This window comes from Nicotiana sylvestris, chromosome 3 (genome assembly GCF_000393655.2).
Source record: "Nicotiana sylvestris chromosome 3, ASM39365v2, whole genome shotgun sequence".
NCBI classification, from domain to species: Eukaryota; Viridiplantae; Streptophyta; class Magnoliopsida; order Solanales; family Solanaceae; genus Nicotiana; species Nicotiana sylvestris.
In genome coordinates, this window is record NC_091059.1 from 149,824,600 (window position 1) to 149,831,378 (window position 6,779).

Consider the following 6,779-nt stretch of genomic DNA (forward strand, 5'->3'; position numbering starts at 1 on the left):
AGCCGTATTCAAACCAAACGATTAAGAGTACTAATTATATGAGCTGCTGTTGTACCGAAATATTGTTCCTCCTTCCTAATTTATGTGGCTCTTTTAGTTTTTCGAAAATTAATTTTATTAAACTTTGAAGCAAAATTTAGATTAGATCAATTCAATATTTAAAATTAAATTAATATATTAAAAAATTATATGAAAAGCGTTATTATACGTTTCAATTCTTATCATGTCAAAAGGATAAAAAAATATTTTAAAATATTAATTAAAATTTATGTAATTTAAATCTAATGAAGTGTAGATGGGAGTATTGTCAAACTTCAATTGTGGGGCTATTTTTGATCATTTTTGACCACCCACATATACATCAGTTGTCACTATTGGCCCAGAAAAAAGAAAAAAGAAGTTGTCGCTATTGGACTTCAATAGCTTAATAACACGTGCCCTTCTGCTCCAATATTACTCATAATTTACTACTCCTACTTTCTAATTGTTCGTACTGGTGACCTCAATGCCAACATAACGAGCAAGCTATGTTTCTTGTCAACCCGCGTTTCCTCCGTGCCCCAAATTAGGGGTGGACATTCGTTATTTGGTACGGTAATTAAAAATTTTGATTTGGTATTTTGGTATTCAGTTTATCAATTATGTATACCAAATACCATACCAAAATATTTCGGTACAGTTCGATATTTTTTATTTTGGTTCGGTACGGTTTCGATATGATTTCGGTTTAATACAGTCATGTCATGTACTGCTAAGTGCTAAGAGCCTAAGCATTAAACAAAAGGCACCAACACTAAATAATCGGCCATTCTGCCTAACAAAAGGCAACATCATTAAATAATTAAATCTGCCTAACAAAAGGCGTGTAAGAAACATTTAAATCTACCTAACAACATGTAGCAGCACATACACGGAAGTTGCACACCTGATTATCACATTCACAACAAGTACTTGAAGGGCAAAAGAAGTAAATAAATATCACAACAAGCTAAGATAGTAACAACCACTAACGAGTAGCAGTAGAATTAAACACCGTGCAACAAAAACAGAGAGGGCATTCCTCAATTCAAGTTTACACTAATAGTCTCGAATCAACTTAGTCTTAATTCTTAAATACGAATTTTAGGAAGAGGCTTAAGACAATGCCTAATATGCTTCCTTAAACAATATGTGCCATCCTTTTTGGATGAACATTATAGACTCGATCACAATGCTTGCACTCTACTTTGTGAACTTCTCCGTTATCTTATATCACCTCAAAGTGTTCCCAAATATGAGGGCATACTTTAGGAGCACGAGCATGATTGCACTTGAACCTAAAAAAAAAGAAGATAAATCATATATCCATTCCGATATAGCGGGTCGTGAAAACAAACACTTACTTGTAAATTGGAAGGATCATGTCCAAAAGGACAACATGGGAAAAGATTTCTCAACATCCTTAGCAGGTTTGGAAAGCAACAAGTATGAAACTGGACCAACAAGTACTGGAACAGTATCTACTCCAAGCTGCGTGAGTAACAAGATCAAGATCAATAAATCAATCATCTAATCTTTTATTACCATGCATAAGCATAAATAGATTTAACAAGATAATGTAAATGCTATAACTAAATTTGCTGAAAACATAAAAGAAATGAACAATAGTCTTTCTAGACCACAAATACGAACTTTTATCTGCTCTTTTCGAAAATTACATAAAGCAAAAAGTGAAGTTAGTGATGATGAACGATCAAATCCATTAAATATATTCCCCTTCCAATTAGTTCAAGAATCAGACATGTATTGTGAAGTGAAAAGTATACATAAAAAAAGAATCACATACCCCCTTTGTCCTCTTTGTACTCATCTATTGCCTTGTGAGAAGCATAAGAAAATTTAACATCAGGTCCCAACTCAGGGACAATGAACTGATGAAGTGGCTGGATCAAACAATGAAAAACCATAAATCAGCACACAGACAAGATAATCATATATCCGATGAAAAGAAAAGGTTGATGTGTCACTTACTAGTTGGTGTCAAACCATTTTGTCATCTCCATAGCAGGGACAGAGGCATTTCCTCAGGCCATAGACAAGTATGCTTCGAACCCGATCTCACCACTGGTCCAGTTCTCACTTCTTTGAGTTCTCTCTCACAGTCAATATAGCCGATCTCTATTCTCTTAGGTTAGGTTTCTCCGTTTCTGTTTCTCCCTTCTAATTCTCTAATCCCTAATTCCCTGTAGTGAAAGACTAAAGAGGTTTCTGTTGGGCCTTATTGGGTTGGGTTGGGCTGGCCGGCTGGGGCACTGGGTACTAGAGCAGTGTAGAGAATTAGATGTACAACATATTGGGTTGGGCTGGGCAGTATAGGTCCAACATAAAATTCTTTACAAATTCGGTATTTCGGTATACCGAAATTTGAAGATCCTAATACCGAAGACTGTACCGTAATACCGAAATACCAAAAATGTTATACTGAATTAGACCGAAATATCGAAAAAATCGAAACCGAAATACCGAATTAATTCGGTCCGGATCGGAATTCGATTTTTCGGATTTTATGCCCACCCCTACCCCAAACCATTCAATTTTTCATTTTTCCTTTTATGGTAGGTGATTTTTGAACTAATTTGTATATATCTTCACTGATGATTCATCAAACTTGGGTTTACTCAAACTAACGAATATAGGACAAGGATTTTGGGGTTTAAATTGTTAATAATAAACTTACGAATATAGGATAAGGGTCTATTGTGCTCATATAACAAAAACAAACAAGACGATATTAAAGTAATTTGGGGTTTAAAATTGTTAATAATAGGGATGGAAAGTGTCAAAATGATTACTGAGAGATTAACTCAATCGAATGTCAGATTAAAATTTAATGTATATGATTATTTTAGTGATGTGCATTTTTTAAAATCATAAAAATATACTCCTAAAAAATTATATTAACAGTTGATACTATCGAGTACTTTGAAATGTTGTAAAAGGAAAAAGAAAAATATATAGTGTAAACTGAACTGAATAGTACACTTGCTCGTAGCATTAAGAATTTTTTTTTACTTGCACCCCGTTAAGAAATTTAGCTCAATGTAATAATATAAAATAAGAAAAACAAGCTAAGAGATATAAAGAGAAAGCGAGGAAAGATTCTTATTTTTTCCATGTATAAGTATCTGACAAAATGATTTCTCATCCTCTACATAGAGGTATACCAAAAGAATTACATAAATATGCCATTAAGCATTTGAGATTATGGTGGAAGATCATCGGGGAGGTATGAGAGTTACAACCATAACTCCATAAGTATTAGAGTAGTGGGAGATGATAGAGAAGAGTAGTGGGTATTACTCATTTGATGGTTATGGACATCCACCATAATTATATTTATAACACTCCTCATTGGATGTCCATAATAATGTGCCTCGTTAAAACCTTACTAAAAAAAATCCGTGGAAAAAAATCTTAGTGAAGGAAAAAGAGTACACATATCTTGTAATACGCATTGTTTGCTGCCTCGTTAAAAACCTTGCTAGGAAAACCCAGTGAGATAAAACCTCAGCTAAGAAAAAAAGAGTGCAGCGCGTATCTTACTCCCCCTGATGAAAACATCACTTTACTTTTCGGAAATGGCGCATTCCAATCCCGTATACCATCTTTTCGAATGTTGGGGTTGGTAATGATTCATTGAACAAATCCACCAAATTATCAATCAAATAAATTTGTTGAATGTCTATATCACCAATCTGTCGAAGATTACGTCTGAAAAGAACTTTGGCGAAATGTGCTTTATTTTGTTGCCTTCAATATATCCTTCTTCCAATTGAGATAAGCAAACAACATTATCTTCAGTATTAGTGGAATCTTCTCTTCAAATAAAAGTCACACGTCTATTGTGTGTTGAGTCTCTTGCTTTATCAGTTGCTTATCTTGGCATGAGTTGAATAAGTATCAACAATTAACTGTCTTGTAAAATGATAATATGACAGTACTCTCACATGCAACGAACTTCAGGAAAATGCCTGCATTTGCATAACCAACAAAATCTTGGCAATATTTGTTAGAATAAACAAATCTATCAATGATTCTCTTGTAATAATATTACTAATTGCATTCCAGTGTCTCCATATCGAATTAAGGTTAAATCTTGCTAGTATAACGTTATACTCAAGGTTCTAGCAAGAAACATAACTGCACCTTGTCGCGCCCCCTTTTTCTCGCGAAATCGGGTTCATGACATTTGGGAGGACAACTCGTTTCCTTTCGAGAATTGGGTTTGAATTGAAGAGTCGCCACCTAATGATTTAAGTGCATTAGGACACTAAGAAAGGTTTGATTTGAACAACCAGAGATTGGGTAAGGGCTTGAATATTATCCCAAGGGGAAGGTGTTAGGCACCCCTCAGGATCCACTAATGTGGTTCCCGGCCAGCCAATTATTGTGACTTAAGTGCAAATAACACATAGGCAAATAAAACTCCAAGTAAGAGGGGATTTTCACATAATGGTTACAAATGAGCAAAGTTAGAAAGAACAAAAGGGACACTGATTTTTCCTTAGAGAAATAGTTTAAAATTTGGAAAAGAAGCAAAGAATCAAAGAAACAAAGGGAAGGGGGATCCTAGGTTTATAAATAATATGGATCACCCCACCCACCATCCGGTAATCATTCCTCAGTGAGGGGCTACACGTGATGTTATCGCGCGGTCATCATATCCATATCTACCCTTTCCCACCCTGTTAAGGTATTAAAGCGTGGAATGATCTCGTTTACTTATTGCATGCTATTTTCCGCCCCAATCCTTATCTGTCCCGGAGGCATTTAGTACTACTAATCCTAAAGGGAAGGGATATTGGGCTTACTTGTGGTTTCAAAAGGTAAAAATACTAAGGCGACAAACAAAACATATATGGCAAGTATGGGGAAGCATATAAACAAATGAAAAAGGCTCAAACAGACCTCCTTTAAAAGAAAGCACATAATCTAGCATGACTTACACATATTGTTTAAGGTCTGATTAAAACTTAAAGGTTGAGGCGGACTGATTTATTACATAGTTCAGATAAGAAGACCGAATCAGGCCTGCCTACTGATTGTAGCCAATAAAATCTGATTCAGTTTATAAGTTTACCCTATGGCTTGCCTAAGTGTTAGACGAAAACCTATAGACATGATATCTACTGATTTCAGAAACAATGGAATAAACTGAATACATACTGATTTAAGAAAAATCGTCAGTTATTAAAGAAAAGCAAGTTTTAGCAAGAGATCATAAGTTCTGCAACTGGTGGTACGTCATTATTACTGGTTTTAGACTTGTAAGCGAGTGAAACGATTCAGACTTGATTAATAGCTCTTATAGACATGCTTTCTATGCGTTGTGATTTTAAACCCCTTTTTAACAAACATGGTAAAATGCAAAAATCCTATAAACATGATATCTAGGTGCTGAATTTCATTTAAGGCTTATGAACATGATATCTAATTGCGATTGATTGATTAAGACCTATAAACATGATTGCCAAATAAAGAATGTATATGCAAGATTCAGAAAGACCTATAGGCGTATTTTCTATATGCATATGTCTGATTCAGATTCCCAGGTAATTATAGACATGGTATCTATATGATAGAATGCAGAACTCCTATATACATGGTATCTATATGAGAAATGCAGAATTCAAGAAGTAACCTATAGGCAGGATATCTATATGAGAGTGCAGAAATTCAGAAATACACCTATAGACAAGTTATCTACTCCCTTCGGTCCCAAATAAGTGATTTTTTGGATGTTTTCACACAGATTAAAAAATCCACCTTTTACCATTAATTAGTAATGGAATTGACTATATTAACCTTTACTATCTCACATAAACACTCCTAACACATATTCCAACACTAGTTACTCCAAGGACAATGTAGGAAAAAAATAATTAATTCATTCTTGAAATCTGGAAAAATCACTTATTTTGGACCACAAGAAAAAGACCAAAAAATCACCTATTTTGGACCGGAGGGAGTATATGAGAGTGTAGGAATTCAGAAATACGCATATAGGCAAGTTATCTATATGAGAGTGCAGAAATTCAGAAATATACCTATAGGCAAGATATCTACCCTTCGCATATATAGTTATCTCTCCCTTTTCACTATCCATCCCAAGAGTTTATTACAAAATTAGTACAGCCCAGAATGAAGATAAAAGAAGAAAATATATCAGAAATTAAAAGGTACAACCAAGGAGAGCCTGATTCAGTCTTCCTGTTTGAAATATGAAGTAAACCAACTTCAAGAGATCATGATCCAAAGCCTTTCTTCCATTTAGATGTGTCAAAGTTCCCTAAGAGCCTCGAAAATGACTCTAGGCAATGCTCACACCAAAATGCAATGTCAGATTAGGACAAGTGCAGTGTGGAAGGGCCAGCCCTCAAGTGTCCAAGTTCAGAGGGAACTCAAAGTCCCAAGGCAAGACTCACAAGAGGGGGGGGAAGAACTTAGGGACTAAGAGATAGTGCAAGTGCAGAAATAGAGTGCTGAAAGGGGAAAAGGGAAAGGGAAACAGTTACAAATAAATACACATAGGGGTATAGGGGAGGTGGTAAAGAGGCAAAGACAGGCTGGTGGGCATACCCAGCAATGGGAAATGCTGGCACACCCATAAGCCTGTTAGAACATACTGTTTAGAGATTAGGATCCCAAAGGATCGAGTTTAATTCATGGACAATAACTTACATATTACCATGTCTTAAACCAGATGCTCAAACACATAAGGGGGTAGGGAATAGAGATTC

At 35.3% G+C, this 6,779-nt stretch overlaps 1 long non-coding RNA gene across 1 annotated transcript; it reads right to left on the bottom strand.

Moving 5' to 3' along the window:
• Nucleotides 1–967: 967 nt before the first annotated feature.
• Nucleotides 968–2,183, bottom strand: LOC104229315 (uncharacterized). Its single transcript, XR_711591.2, has 4 exons — nt 2,011–2,183; nt 1,826–1,922; nt 1,383–1,509; nt 968–1,316 (listed from the first exon to the last, which is right to left on the bottom strand). It is a non-coding gene; the product is annotated as an uncharacterized lncRNA (long non-coding RNA).
• Nucleotides 2,184–6,779: the final 4,596 nt, after the last annotated feature.